Genomic DNA, 17236 nt, shown 5'->3' on the forward strand with positions numbered 1-17236 from the left:
TATACACACATGCATATATATATATACTGTACGCACGCACACGCACACACACACACACACACACACACACACACACACACACACACACACACACACACACACACACACACACACACACACACACACACAAGACAGATTGCCTGGACCCCGGCCAATTTTTTTAAGCCAATGTGGCTCCAGAGTCAAAAAGTTTTGGGACCCCTCACATAAATCAACGGTAGGTAACCTGTGGCTGGTGGGTCATAAGATGACGTGTGTCGTCAAAAAAACGTTTTATTTTTTAGCTTTTTACTGCCAAGGAGTCGCCATGTTTGATTTGGCCCCGTTTTTACAACGGGTTTTGGCATCAAAACAGCGACAACATCCTTGCGCGTTAAAGACGCACTCATGGCTTCTATGCGCGCGCACGGAATCATTTTGTACATGCGCATAGACTCTGTTTGCCCCAAGTTTTTTCGTAGGAGGTACATAGCGATAAAAATCTGAGAACCCCTGCGATATAATAATGCTGCCTGAGATCGAGCCAATCAGTGGTCACGATACTGAACAGCATGCTCCGATTTCTTTGGTCTCATTTATTGTTATTCATCTACAGCAGGGGTCACCAACCTTTTTGAAACCAAGAGCTACTTCTTGGGTACTGATTAATACGAAGGGCTACCAGTTTCATACACACTTAAATAAATTGCCAGAAATAGCCAATTTGCTCAATTTACCTTTAATAAATAAATCTATACATATATATATATATAAAAAATGGGTATTTCTGTCTGTCATTACGTCGTACATTTTTTTTCCTTTTACGGAAGGTTTTTTGTAGAGAATAAATGAACAAAAAACACTTAATTGAAAAATTCTAAAGAGGAGAAAACAGGAAAAAAATTATGATAACATTTTGAAACATAGTTTATCTTCAATTTCGACTCTTTAAAATTCAAAATTCAACCGAAAAAAAGAAGAGAAAAACTTGCTAATTCGAATCTTTTTGAAAAAAAAAAAAAAAAATTTATGGAACATCATTAGTAATTTTACCTGATTAAGATTAATTTCAAAAATTTGATGACGTGTTTTAAATAGGTTAAAATCCAATCAGCATTTTGTTAGAATATATAACAAATTGGACCATGCTATATTTCTAACAAAGACAAATCATTATTTCTTCTAGATTTTCCAGAACAAACATTTTAAAAGAAATTCAAAAGACTTTGGAATAAGATTTAAATTTGATTCTAAAGATTTTCTAGATTTGCCAGAATATTTTATTTTTATTTTAATCATAATATATTTGAAGAAATATTTCACAAATATTCTTTGTCCAAAAAACAGAAGTTAAAATGAAGAATTAAATGAAAATGTATTTATTATTCTTTACAATAAAACAAATAAATTTACTTGAACATTGATTTAAATTGTCAGGAAAGAAGAGGACAGAATTTAAAAGGTAAAAAGGTATATGTGTTTAAAAATCCTAAAATTATTTTTAAGGTTGTATTTTGTCTCTAAAATTGTCTTTCTGAAAGTTATAAGAAGCAAAGTAAAAAAAAAGAGGAATTTATTTAAACAAGTGAAGACCAAGTCTGTAAAATATTTTCTTGTATTTTCAAATTCTATTTGAGTTTTGTCTCTCTTAGAATTAAAAATGTCGAGCATTGCAAGACCAGCTTGCTAGTAAATAAATACAATTTAAAAAATAGAGGCAGCTCACTGGTAAGTGCTGCTATTTGAGCTATTTTTTAGAACAGGCAAGCGGGCGACTCATCTGGTCCTTACGGGCTACCTGGTGCCCGCGGGCACGTACAGGGTCACCCCATAAAAAAAAAAAAAAAAACAGAACACAAATATTTCAATAAATCTGTTCATTTAAAATTTTCTCTTTTTTTTTTCTTCCCCAGAGTATACATTTAAGTCAGCATTTGTGCATTAACAATTTGAACAATAGTCTTCCTGAACATGTTAACCAAGGAAAATACATTTTGTGTAATACATTAATGCGGACACATTTTTGGAATGTGTTTTGTTTTCAAAAAGCCAAATTTTTGACTGGGTTTGGTAGTTCAAAGAGTATAGGACTGCGCAAATCTTAATTTTCAGCAGCACAAAGAGGAATGTGTTTGAGTACTTCACAATTTTGCACGATGTATGCAAATCTGCCTCTGACGCCACATAGCCTATTTGGAGCACACTTTGCAAAGAAAATTACTTTCATGCAAATGGACCAAAAAAAATAGAAAATTTTATGAATGAACGTTAGAAGAATATTTTTTGAATATTTGTAGAATTTATTAAGGTTTTTATGCTTAATGTTTTTCTGGGTCACCCTTTAGTATGGCCCTCTCAGATGGAAAATAGGAAGTAGAAGATTAAACTCATGTAAAAGTTACTTTGCTTAAAGTTTACACAAACGGAAATTAAAAAAGTCGAAGTGTAAACATCTTCTTTAAATAAAGTAAAAATGTAAGTGATTATTTAAAAACTAGTGAAGTCAAATACATATTTTTTTTAAATCAGATTAACCAGACTTTTTTATTTGGATTAATCACAAATAATCACAGCTGCTACTAAAACTCTGCTTAACTTACTATGTTTGGTACTTCTGTTGACAATATTGACGCGGGTATACGGTCGTCCAGAGTAGCGTTCTTGCTACCGGCTGCCTCAAAAATGTGTTTTGCTTTTAGGTTTTAAACTTGCTGTGTTTTGAGAATTCATTGCCGCAGTACATGCAAACGAATTTAGTTTTTTCTTTTTCCTCAGTCCCGTCAGGGTGAAATTTGAAGGGGAATTTGCCACCTTACTTATCTCTGCATATCTACAGTAAAGATAAAGGAGCATGCGCGCTCAAAATAATTTTTGTGATTCATCTGCATTTATATTAATAGAGCAATATTTTTCGTGATTAATTGCATGCGTTGCCTCGTTAGATTTGACAGACCTAGTGAAAATATACCCAAGAGTAAAAATTGCAGGATATGTCTCAAGGCAGATGTTCTTAAGAAGCAACACCATTTTTGGTTTAAAGTGAACATTTTTTATAATTTACCATCATCAAGTACAATAATTACAAATAAAACATACTCAAGAACATGTAAAAATGACTTATGAAAGTATAAACACGACTAGAAAATTGGCTAACATTAGAGTCCAAGGGAGCAGAGTTGAAGAATGCACGAGTTTGCAGTGACCACTTTGTGAAAGATTTATTTGATATACTTTGAACGATCATTATTTCCCATTTAAGTATTATTTTGATATTATATGCATTTCTTGAACACATGTTTTCTACAAGTGTTTAAAAAAGCACCCACTCAGCAAGTCTAAATTAAAAAAAAGCATTTGTGAGCAAAAATCTAAAAGAGTTAAGCTTTTACCAAAGGCAGCAATCATAAATGAAGCTTTCTGCACATACACAATGTTGACATCTAAAGTTACATGTAGATAAAGACGGGGAAAAAAATAAAAAATATAAAGATATATTCCATTGCATAGTTAAGATTTTTTGGTCGTATCTGGAAGATTTAAGCATCTTTTGTAAAGTTAAAGTTAAAATACCAATGATTGTCACACACATACCAGATGTGGCGAAATTATTCTCTGCATTTGACCCATCACCCTTGATCACACTCTGGGAGGTGAGGGGAGCAGTGGGCAGCGGCAGTGTCAATACAATACCAAGCAGTTACGGGGTCATACTTTGTTCATACAGTTATTTTGTGCCCAGTTATATTTTTAATGGGTTTAGAAATAATATTAATTTAAAAAAAAGTTACAAACCCCGTTTTCATATGAGTTGGAAAATTGTGTTAGATGTAAATATAAACGGAATATAATGATTTGCAAATCCTTTTTAACCTATATTAATTTGAATGCACTACAAAGACAAAATATTTGATGTTCAAACTCAAACTTTATTTTTTTTGCAAATAATAATTAACTTAGAATTTCATGGGTGCAACACATGCCAAAGTAGTTGGGAAAGGGCACGTTCACCAACATTCAATAAACTTTTGGTAACTGAGGAAACTAATTGTTGAAGCTTTGAAAGTGGAATTCTTTATCATTCTTGCTTGATGTACAGCTTAAGTTGGTCAACAGTCCGGGGTCTTGTTGACGTATTTTACGCTTCATAATGCGCCACACATTTTCGATGGGAGACATGTCTGGACTGCAGGCGGGCCAGGAAAGTACCCGCACTCTTTTACTACGAAGCCACGCTGTTGTAACACTTGGCTTGGCAGTGTTTTGCTGAAATAAGTAGCGGCGTCCGTGATAACGTTGCTTGGATGACAACATATGTTGCACCAAAACCTGTATGGACCATTCAGCATTAACGGTGCCTTCACAGATGTGTAAGTTACCCATGTCTTGTGCACTAATACACCCCCATACCATCACAGAGGCTGGCTTTTGAACTTTTCGCCTATAACAATCCGAATGGTTATTTTCCTCTTTGTTCCGGAGAACACCACATCCACAGTTTCCAAATATAATTTGAAATGTGGACTCGTCAGACCACGGTACACTTTTCCACTTTGCATCAGTCCATCTTAGATAAGCTCGGGCCTAGCAAAGCCGGCGGCGTTCCTGGGTGTTGTTGATAAATGGCTTTCGCTTTGCATAGTAGAGTTTTAACTTGCACTTACAGATGTAGCGACCAACTGTAGTTACTGACAGTGGTTTTCTGAGGTGTTCCTGAGCCCATGTGCTGATATCCTTTACACACTGATGTCGTTTTTTGATGCAGTACCGCCTGAGGGATCAAGTCCGTAATATCATCGCTTACGTGGAGTGATTTCTCCAGATTCTCTGAACCTTTTGATGATTTTACGGAGCGTAGATGGTAAAATCCCTAAATTCCTTGCAATAGCTTGTTGAGAAATGTTGTTCTAAAATAGTTCGACAATTTGCTTACAAATTGGTGAACCTCGCCCCATACTTGTCTGTGAATTACTTAGCATTTCATGGAAGCTGCTTTTATACCCATTCATGACACCCACCTGTTCCCCATTACCCTGCACGCCTGTGGGATGTTCCAAATAAGTTTTTGATGAGCATTCCTCAACTTTATCAGTATTTATTGCCACCTTTCCCAACTTCTTTGTCACGTGTTGCTGGCATCAAATTCTAAAGTTAATGATTTGCAAAAAAAAAAAAAGTTTATTAGTTTGAACATCAAATATGTTGTCTTTGTAGTGCATTCAATTGAATATGGGTTGAAAATGATTTGCAAATCATTGTATTCTGTTTATATTTACATCTAACACAATTTCCCAACTCATATGGAAACGGGGTTTGTAAGATAGTAAAAAATATGGATGTAATCATTGTACTATTGACTAAATACGCCTCTGGAACTTTATATTCGTACGGTCGATGTCTGTGTAGATCAACCCATGGCATTTGATTAAATTTAGGACCGCTATTTTGCTGGTAGCGGTTAGCTATTGTGTCTTCCTACTGTGAGTAGTGAAGCATGTTTACCTATTCCTTGTCCTGCAGGGATGATACTTGTAAGAAACATACTTTATTTGTCGCCATGGAGAAGAGGATTAGTGATTTAGGAGTTGCTAAAACACTGGCAACTGCGGATGGACATCTATGTTTTGAAGCATCCCTTGCAGAGCTGCGCTTCAGTGTTTATAGCGTCACCTTTGTTAGTTTTGAAGCCACAATATTAGAATTCCCCCCCTTCTATTTCCACACTCTGTTTGCTTGTAAACTCTGGCCAAAATGCAGCTCTTCTTGTATTATCATCAATGTCACGATGTGACGACGTCGTGCCGTAATGTCCATAAATAAATTAGTAGTGGAATTTTTTTTAACAGGCAGTATGAAACCGATTTATTAGTACCGCAGTACTTTATCAGTACCAGTATACTGTACAAACCTAGTAACCAATATAGTAAAAAATCTCTTATAGTACAATGTCTTCTTTCACTGAGATGCCGACTGGTGGGATATTCATATCTTCCTGTTTAGATGAAGAAGTAATCAATCCACATGAAGGGTAAAAAAACCCAGGGTTTTCGTCTTTTTCGAGATCTACGAGTCTAAATTGGATGTCACAGATGATAAACCTGTCGGTTTATGGCTAAAACCTGTGAGGGTTATGATTTACAATCTAGAATGAATTTAGAGGCGATCATGATGAAGTAGATCAGTTTATCAACTTGTCAACACTGTAACTGCACAAGCCAGCAACCTCTCTGTGATCACGGCACGTCCAAAAATAGTTTGCCTCTTATAATAACAATATCACTAATACTTGGTTAATATTCACGTCAAAAAATGTAAAAAATGGAGTAGCTTTAGGTACTTTTTTTGGAGTTATTCAGATGCAGAATGGATTACTCCCATGCATTGCTAACCAACTAGAAAGAGACTATTATTAAAAATGTTAATGCAAAAAAAAAAAAAAAAGTGCGGATGTTCTTTAATTTCTTGAAGACTTTTTTCCATATTTTTGCTACTCTATTGCTATTAAATAAAGTAGTGCCCACAGGGTTAAAAGAAACTCTTGAAGGGGAACTGCATTTTTTTATTTATTTTGCCAATAGTTCACAATCATTACAAAAGACAAGAGAATGCATGTATGTATTTTTTTTAATGCATTCTAAATCGTGAATAAACGTAAATAAAAGTCAGCTTACAGTGGAGCCAGCAGGACGTCCTCTATTCCGCCCAAGAAACCCAATAAATAACCAGTCAAAAAGCCCCAGCATTACTCCATTTAAATGGCCCGCCAGCATCCAAAAACCGGCCCGCGGGAAGTCCCAAGTTTAAAAATAATATAAACAATTATTTTGGATTATTTTTTAAAATCAGTCCTTTCTAATTCATTTTCTACTGCTTGTTACTCTGTGTCTCCTTGCCACTCAGGCAAATCATATAGTCTTAAAATGCATTTTTGTCACACACGCACTAGGTGTGGTGAAATTTGTCCTCTGCATTTGACCCATCCCCTTGATCACCCCCTGGGAAGTGAGGGGAGCAGTGGGCAGCAGCGGTGCCGCGCCCGGGAATCATTTATGGTGATTTAACCCCCAATTCCAACCCTTGATGCTGAGTGCCAAGCAGGGAGGCAATGGGTCCCATTTTTTTTATAGTCTTTGATATGACTCGGCTGGGGTTTGAACTCCCAACCTACCGATCTCTGTTTTCAGTCAAATAAGTCAATTAGTGCGCAAGGAATATGAATGTATATATATATATATATATATATATATATATATATATATATATATATAGACACACACACACACACACACACACATATTTATAGCCTGGCCCCCGGCCAAATTATTTTTAACCCAATGCGGCCCCCGAGTCACTAAGTTTGGGGACCACTGTTCTAGATCATAAATCATGCCTCTTACCTTGTTAGTACAAAAATGAGGACATAATCCGACAAGTTGGTCAACTCTCACATCCAATTTAGACCCGGAAATGGCATGAAAGACATGAAAAGACACTTGGTTCTAACCCCTTTTTTTCCTCGCGAGGATTATGAGTTATTCTTTATTCAAATGGGAATATAGGAACATCCCATCGGTCAGCATCCCAGTGACAGCAGACATTGTACAGTAAGTGATGTTTTTTCATGTTTATTGGCTCTCTTAAAATCTGCAGTGAGTAATAATCAGTAATGTTGTTGAAGGAAAAAACTAACGTTGTGATGCGATTGTGAAATGAATGCGCCACCATTGCTTACAATTATCAAAATACGTAAATATTACGTATAATAAATGTGCCTGTTACTACATTACATATATACTTACATCATGTGTATAAAACCTTAATGGAGGTGTTTGGATGTGTTTTTAAAGGCTTTATAGCATGGGTGTCAAACTAATTTTAACTTAAGGGCCACATGGAGGAAAATCTATTCCCACAAGGGCCTGATGAGTAAAATCATGGCATAATATACAACTACGGCAACTTCAGATTGCTATCTTTGTTTTACTTCGGACCAAATTAGAATGAGCACACTCAGAAAATGTACATCTCACAAAAAATCCTCTTGACAAAACACTTCAAGTTACATGTAAATTGGGGAAGTTTCAAAAACTCAATTAAAAACACCATGAACTTAGACTTCATTTCAGTGTTTCTACAAAGCAAATAAACTTTAAATCACAGCCCGTCTTGGATTACCATGAATTGATTATGGTGGACCCCAACTTAAACAAGTTGAAAAACTAATTGGGGTGTTATCATTTAGTGGTCAATTGTACGGAATATGTACTGTACTGTGCAATCTACTAAGAAAAGTTTCAATCAATCAATCAATCAAAATGTGCAGTGTCTCATGCAGCATTTTAAGTGGGGTTACCAATTCTTTATTTTACCCCTGTTTGTTTTACGTTGGGTAGAGAGGGAAGAGTCTCAGCCCCGCTTTACCATGTACCTCTCACTTGGTATACAAAATTTGCTTGCCTCACAGAATTGCTTTTGCGACATCCAATGGGCACATTTAGAACAGCAGTTTCTTTAATTTGAAAATGCAGCTAAATTTTACACTTGGCAAATTCATTACGCGGGCTGGATTGAACCTCTTCGTGGGCCTGATCCGGCCCGTGGGCTTCATGTTTGACATCTCTGCTTTGTAAGCAGAATAAAGCAGCTCCGATAAGCTCCATTGTAAGATGACTTTCGATTTATTTATTTACTAGTTAAAATGCAAAAAAAAAAAGAAGAAAAACATACGTGTCCTTGTCTTACATAAGGGTTGTGAATGATGGGCAAAATTCTGAAAAAAAGTGAAGTTCTTCTTTAAGTAGGATACATGCTTTATTTGGAGTTAGTGTTTGTCTGTTACCAGCTTAACACTTACACACAATCATTTAATAAATATGATCAGGTTCTCCTGGGGACAGACACATTTTTTTTTTTTTTTGTATAAAAACTTCCTTTAAAGGCCCACTGAAACCCACTACTACCGACCACGCAGTCTGATAGTTTATATATCAATAATGAAATATTAACATTGCAACACATGCCAATACTGCCGGTTTAGTTTACTAAATTGCAATTTTAAATTTCCCGCGAAGTGTCCTGTTGAAAACGTCGCGGAATGCTGACGTGTTGTGTGACGTCACGGACTGTTAGGAAATATTAGCGCTACACACACACAGATAAAAGTCGTCTGCTTTAACCGCATAATTACACAGTATATTGGACATCTGTGTTGCTGAATCTTTTGCAATTTGTTCATTTAATATTGGAGGAGTCCAAGTAGAAAGATGGAGTTGGGAAGCTTTAGCCTTTAGCCACACAAACACACGGTGATTCCTTGTTTAAAATTCAGAGGTTAAACATTACTATGGATCGGAGCGGTCAAGCAAACATGGGTCCCGGCCACTTGTCAACCAGCGGTTTTCGGTGAAGAAATTGCGGTAAAAAGTCGCCACTTACCGGAGATCAGCTGAGCTTGTGCCGTCCGTAAAGCTGCCGTCGACTTCCATCAGACACTGGCGTCAGCACACCCGTGGATACACTCTTCCGACTATCAGGTACTATTAAACTCACTAAAACACTAGCAACACAATAGAAAGATAAGGGATTTCCCAGAATTATCCTAGTAAATGTGTCTAAAAACATCTGAATCCCTCCCAATGCAATCACGTTTTTTTTTTTTTCTAGTCCGTCGCTATCAATATCCTCAAACACACGAATCTTTCATCCTCGCTCAAATTAATGGGGAAATTGTCGTTTTCCCGGTGTGAATAGCTCTTGCTGCTGGAGGCTCCCATTAAAAACAATGTGAGGATGTGAGGAGCCATCAACGGGTGACGTCATCGTATGCAACTTTTGGTAAAGGCAGGGCTTTTCTGTTAGCGACCAAAAGTTGCGAACTTTATCATCGATGTTCTCTACTAAATCCTTTCAGCAAAAATATGGAAATATCGCGAAATTATCAAGTATGACACATAGAATGGCCCTGCTATCCCTGTTTAAATAAGAAAATCTAATTTCTGTAGGCCTTTAAAACGAGCCTTCAAGAGGTCGGCTCAAAAAGCCTTTTGCTGCCCCTACCAGCCCCTCGGAGTAACAATGTCACTCCCTGTTGCTGCAGCTCCCTGTGCCGTCACGGGCCGCTGCACAAAAAGACTCGTTTCTGAGAAAACATTATTGTTGAATGGGAAAGACAGGGCCGAGCCAACAGAGGTGTACATTGTCTCCCCGAGCGAGAGGCAGCGGCGGCCCGTTGTTTCCTCCTACAGGTCCGCCCCCAGAGCAAAGAGGGGAGCGCTGCCAGGTGACGGAAAGGTGATTCATCATTGGTCTATGACAGCTGCAAACTGGATTAGCCCTTCCTCCTAATCAACATGCAAAGCGACTTTAGCCAAGGTAAGCGGGACGGGGGGGAGGTGTGGGGAGGGGACACAGGTGGGCAGTAAGCAGGAAGGTGGGACGTGTTGAGCGGCGACAAGTGGAGCGTGACAGCGCTGAGCATCTTCAGCACATCTTTCATGTGGAATTGACACTATCTGAAATTTATCAGCACCCCCCTCCCACCTTCACCCCTACCCAACTCTGGCCTATACTGACAGCTCCTAATGACCGTCAGGGCTGCTTCCCGCAGGCGAACACATACACATACACTTCAAAGCCTATTGACAGTGAGCAAAGAGGCATAGAGGGAATAACATAATGTACGGACATATATATCTATATATCTGCGTTGTAAAAGACTAAAATCATGCTTCAGAGGCCCCTGCACTCATGGCACTTTAGAGGCCCCCAGATCAGTGGTGCATCTCAGACAAATCAGCCAAACACAGAGAGCATATGGAGCCACATATGTTTCCTATGACACCACCGATGCCTCTATTACTCTCCTGTAGCCGACAAGTTACATTCTGCCCGCTCGGCTCCAGAACATCAAGAGGGCACACGGCCATAACACTACATCACACGTGACTCAGGCCCACCGTGGGGATACCGGGGTCCATAAAAAGGTCAAGAGTATAAAAAGGAAAAAAAAAATGGCAGAAAAGATTTTTGATTTAAATTAAATGACAACAACAAGGGGCATTGGGGAGGCAAGGTATATGGCACAGCAGGCCGGTACCCACATAGAAAAAAATATATTAAAAATTCCCAAACATAAATTACATAAAAATAATGATATGTTCCCACACAAATGGAGCATGTGTTTCCCCTGTAGTTAAAGTTAAAGTACCAATGATTGTCACACACACATTAGGTGTGGCGAAATTATTCTCTGCATGCAGGGGCGCCGCTAGGGATTTTGGGCCCCATGAAAAGAATCTTTACAGGGCCCCCAACACAGCGGCAACATTTTTTGATGCTTTTTTACATACAAAAAAAACATGTGTGATTATATGTTAGTAAATAACTGAGTCATTATTTTTTCTGTATTATAATTTCATCATCATTAGGGGCCTCTCTGGGCCCCCCTCCATCATGGGCCCCTAGAATCCGTCTCCTTTACCCCCCCCTTTTGGCGCCCCTGTCTGCATGTAACGCTTTACCCTTGATCACCCCCTGGGAGGTGAGGGGAGCAGTGGGCAGCAGCGAGTAAATGATATGAATAAATGTTCTTGAATTTATAGTAATTTTCTATGTATATACCGTAATTAAATTTCATTTATTTAATAAACTGGGACCAACATATATACATATATATATATATATATATATATATATATATATATATATATATATATATATATATATATATATATATATATATATATATATATATATATATTATATATATATATATTTTTTTTTTAATTGTGTCCAAATTTTACAACCAAATGTTTTCCACCAGAGCCAATACCCTGCGAGTGCCGCAGAGAGGACCACCAAAAAAATCTTGGTTTCTCAACTATGGTCTGTATGGGCAGTTGTAATATACTTTTCCACCACTTGTGGCAGTAATTACAATATCAAATAAACAGATAAGATTCTGGAGTTAAAGTCGTAGAGAAGTTTCTTAAGCGCACAAATTATGACCCAAGAGTTGAAACTGTTTTTTCTTTTGCACTTTAAATTTATTAATAGTTTAGTTAAGAAACATATTTATGATTAGTTTAATTAATTTAGCACCAAATATTTGTGTCAGTAATTAGAGTCAATTCTTTTAAATTTGTCAGTTATTTATGAGTACCTTCTTTTGTAGTATCATTTGACACGGTTGTAAACTGTAAGTAGGTTAGATATAATAGTTTATTACAATTAAATCAGGAGTAAGATTATTATTTCAGTGCTAATATCTGAGTGGGCACCAAGCCACTCTGTCGTGCAAAAGTTGGGCCAAAAAGTTAAACAATCCCTTGTCTATACTACATCCATCCATTTTCTACCGCTTATCCCTCTCGGGTTTGCGGGGGGCTGAAGTCGATTCCAGCTGCATTCAGGCGTAAGGCGGGGTACACCCTAGACATGTTGCCACCTCATTGCTGTGCTTGTACTGCGCCATTTTTGGATTTTTATTAAAATGTTTAGATTTTGTAAACATTCGACAAAAAAACATATTTCCCAAAGCCTTGTGATAATAATACTAATTAATAATAATAATACCCAAAGTCACTGTACATGCAATAAACGATCACAACTTAGAATTTACTAAATATATGGCATTAATAATGAGATGGAAGAATCAAAAAATAAAAAAATGTAGTCAAGGTGGGAAAACACTTTTGAACAGGTATGTTTTAAGTGGGGATTTAAAAGGTATCTACTGACGCAAGTAGATGGATGAGTTGTGGTAATGAGTTTCAGAATCTGACTGTTGTTAGTTATATCAACATTTGAACTTTTTCTTTTAAAAGTGAGTCTATTTGTTCTGTTTTTTTCCAATTTTTGCTGGGTTTTTTTGTGTAATTTCATACGTACAATTTGCAGCGGGGCCGATAAAAAATGAGTCACAGGCCGCAAATGGCCACGGGGGCGCACTTTGGACACCCCTGTTTTAGTGCTAAGGGAATTTCTACAGAATCCTTGTGTCATGTTTTTGCCATAAATTGGGGGATTTTAAAAAATATAAAAAAGGAAATAAATAAAAAGGGAACTGATGTAATTTGTTTTGTCATTTTATATATTTTTTTAAAATGTGTTCGTCTTGAAAATTGGTGTCCAAATTGTTTAACCATTTTCACATTTGAGGAGGGGATGCACAACTGGGCAGTTAGAAAAACACATTTAAAAAAATTATATTTGTGGCATATTTTCCTCCGAAAACATTGCTTTCAAACGGAGAACGAATGCAAGACAATGGAGGCAAGATAGATGAAAACCATAATGATGAGCAGAAAAAAAAACATGTGGAAGGAGCCATTAGGCTGTGGGAGTGACGTGTGTGTGTGTGTGTGTGTGTGCGTGGATGTGTGTTTGTGCCTGTGTGTGTGTGTGCGTGTGTGCATTGTTATCCATTGCAAGCAGGTGAAAGCACCCAGGTGAGGATTTAAAGGCCTTTCTTCTGTGCCGCTAAATATCTGTTGCTGCTGGGACGGGCGGGACAAAAAAGAAAGCGCATCTTTCATGTGCTTCTTACTTCAACCTTAACTGCTGGTGTGTCTTTGAAGAGAACAAAGCGGGAGCTAGATGTGTCATCATGACGGGGGACAACAAGAAGAAGGACAAGAAGAGGAAGAAGAAGAAGCTTCTGTCACGGTTGCCTGCTTGCTTGTTTGCTTTAAAGGTAAACAAAAATGTTTAGCTTGGAGCATGTCTGCATGCATGGTTGCAGGTGAATGCTAACTAGGAAAAAAAAATAAAAATCCAGCAAACATTTTCTGCATGACAACTTATTCATGTCATTAGTCCACTTTTTTACACCTGTTTTGATTTACACCTCTTTAAACAGCGCTTGAATCCAAAATGGAACCTTTAAAAACAACTAATCCCCACTTAAGCTGGTCAGCTGAGTCCACAGGGTGGCCCAGGAAAAATAAATCCGCTGGCAGAAGAATGTAGATGCAGACAACAATTGAACACAGATGTGCGAGGACGGACGTAGGCACGGTTCACTTGGCTCCAAGACGACGAGGAATGGCGCCTTGTATCTAAATAGAAGCCGCATATTTAGAATCAAATTAACTCTGAGTGCATATTTACATGTAAATAAGGACTAATTAGCACATATTTGCACTTTACAGGACCTTTTCAGGACTTATACAAATAAACCGTGGCAGCTGGTGAAGTGTGGCACCAGGGTGGCACAGTAACTGCTGGACGGCTACATTAAATCTGTTAATTCCGGGCTCTTCAACCTTTGCAATCATTTCCAGAAGGCCACGACATGGCCTCGCCTTCCAGGGACCATCAAACAAGATTTAAGATGCACTTAAATCTACCGCTGTGCAATATGAGGCCAGGATAAAAAAGGAGTGTGGTCACAAACATTACACTGTAAAAAAATGTCAGTGATTTCACAGCATTTAACAGTAAGCAACATTTAAAGCAAATGACTGTAAATGTTAAGATACCCTTACATTTCACAGCAATTAACTATTATTTTGCAGTACAATACTGTAATATCACAACAAATTACTGTAAATTCAAACCGATTTGTCTCTATAGGGTTCCGTAGACCACATTGCACACTCTTGTACAGTAGGTGGCAGTATGCTGTTAAAACGAGAGTAATCGGCAATAAAATTACTACTGTCAATATAGTTGTAATTTCATCATAATTAATCGTAAAATTACAGCATTTAATTATTTTTGTAATTTGCTGTAGAATCCCAGCTTGGCAGTAACAGTGAATTGCTGTAAAGAAATGTCACAGTACTGTAAATGTTACTGTGAAAGCAATGTAATTATTCGCCTCGGTTTTTGCAGTGTAATATTGATCTTGGTGTGCTTATGTTTCACGGCTTATGTAAATAAAGCTTTTAGTAATTATCACTACAAAACTGAAATTTTAATCAGGATGGACAGTAGTTAATAAGTGCATGCATCTATTTGTATATCATACAATCAGAAGTGGTGAAATTGTGTATACACCAGAAAGAGCATATTAAAAAAAAATGGAAAAAAAATAAATAAATAAATATATATATATAAAAGACAGTAATTAATAAGTGCATGCATTTATTTATATATTATACAATCAGAAGTGGTGAAATTGTGCACACACCAGAAAGAGCATGATAATATTTAAAAAAAAAAAAAAAAAAAAAATATATATATATATATATATATGTATATATATATAAATAAAAGACAGTAATTAATAAGTGCATGCATTTATTTATATATTATACAATCAGAAGTGGTGAAATTGTGCACACACCAGAAAGAGCATGATAGTATTTAAAAAAAATATATATATATATATATATATATATATATAATATATATATATTTATACGCGCACACACACACACACACACACATATATATACATACACACACACACACACACACACACACACATATATATATATATATACACACACACATGTATGTATATATATATATATATATATATATATATATATATATATATATATAAACATACATACATATATATATATATGATTTTTTTTTAAGATTAGACAGTAGTTAATAAGTGCATGCAATTATTTGTGTATTATAAAATCAGAAGTGGTGAAATTGTGCATACACCAGAAAGAGAATAATCTTAAAATAATAATAATTTTATATATATATACACACAGACATATATATATGCATACATATAAATATAAATATATATATATATATATATATATATATATATACAGATACGTACATACATTATTTATTTAAATAGTTTACCTTAAATTTCTGGTCATTTATTAAATTTTTGATCAATGTATTGATATTGGGGGGAAAACTACACATTTTCCATTCTTTTCTCTCCATGCTAGAAAACGGCAACATTTAAACACAGTAACTGCCGAGACACGGATTAAAAAAAGCGCGGTTTCTGCCTACTGCTTTTCATGTACTTTAATATAAACAAACCCTATTAGCGCTATATCTCAGCACTATAATAAAACACAGGAGGGTTTTGCTGCATTATCAGCACTTGTCTATCTTTAAGGCTCATTTCCTGCTTTTTCAGCCCCCAAACAGTTATGTGTTAACAAAATAACAACACCACAGTATTTAGTAAACAACCCCATCCCGGTTTCTTTCTCCCATTGTGCTCCACTCTATTAGTGCAAGCTGCAACAAACACTTCTGCACACAGCAGGCATCATCAGGCCTTGGGCAAACAATGCCATTGCAGTCCAACTACTCCTGCTTGAGAGCAAATACGCAAAGCAAACAGACTCTCCCGAATCAGCCTTCTCATTACGTTTTAATTGGATAAATAAGGTTTATTGTGCGAGTGAATGGAAGCAGACGCTCGCACACGCTTGTCAGGTTTGTCCACACAGAAGCTCCTGGTGCATGTGCTTTGGTGTAGTAGCAACACATACCTCTGAGAGAAATGAAGTGGATGGAGTTTGACATGGAAGTGAAACGCATTAACACGTCCCTAAGTTTAGAGGAGTCATGTGTACTGCAATTGATGGCGACTGAGAAGCGGTGGGCTCTTAAGTCCGGCCTTCGGTCTCGGTCGGCCCGGACGTCGAGGTCGCATCTCAGCTTTCTGTGGCCGCAGCAGTTGGCATAAAATGTCAACCGGTAACTTTCAGTTAGCGTGGTTTTGCTATTTAAATATTTAGAACAGAATCATACTTTTACTTAAATGACTTAACATTTTGTTTGGAAATAACTGGATTTTTTTTGTCTTAATCAGAAATATTTTTTATAAAGTGTAACCACTGTTTGTGTGACTAACTACATATTCAAAAGGCGCATTAAAATTAAAGAGTTAATATCCAAACCTTACTCTGAAGGTGAATATTAGTAGTGGAAAAGACAAGATTTTAAGTTCATTTTATTTCATTTTAAAATACAACTAAAAAAGCATGATTTTTTAAATAATTATAATTTAGACTTTTATTGCTGTAACCATTAAACAGATGTTTGAATGGAAAATATTTGTATTCTTTATTTCATCAATTGTAAAAAAAAACAAAGACTAAAAATTACTTTGGACACAGTTGTTATAAATATTTTGTGCTTAAATTTTGCATTTGTGATTGAAATGGGGCATTTTGCACACAGCACACTTTTATACGGTCACACTTCATCATATTTAACAAAAAAAAAATCATACTCACTACAATTGTGGTTGAATCCGTGTGTCTTTATCCCTTCTCCCGTCTTTAAAAACCACTCAAACACAAAAAAAAAAATCTTAAAA

At 36.5% G+C, this 17236-nt stretch overlaps 1 protein-coding gene across 4 annotated transcripts in view; it reads right to left on the reverse strand.

Moving 5' to 3' along the window:
- The window catches only part of eya1 (EYA transcriptional coactivator and phosphatase 1), a 128310-nt gene that overhangs the window by 69176 nt on the left and 41898 nt on the right, over positions 1-17236 (reverse strand). The gene's annotated exons all lie outside the window — the stretch shown is intronic.

This window comes from Nerophis ophidion, linkage group LG15 (genome assembly GCF_033978795.1).
Source record: "Nerophis ophidion isolate RoL-2023_Sa linkage group LG15, RoL_Noph_v1.0, whole genome shotgun sequence".
NCBI lineage: Eukaryota > Metazoa > Chordata > Actinopteri > Syngnathiformes > Syngnathidae > Nerophis > Nerophis ophidion.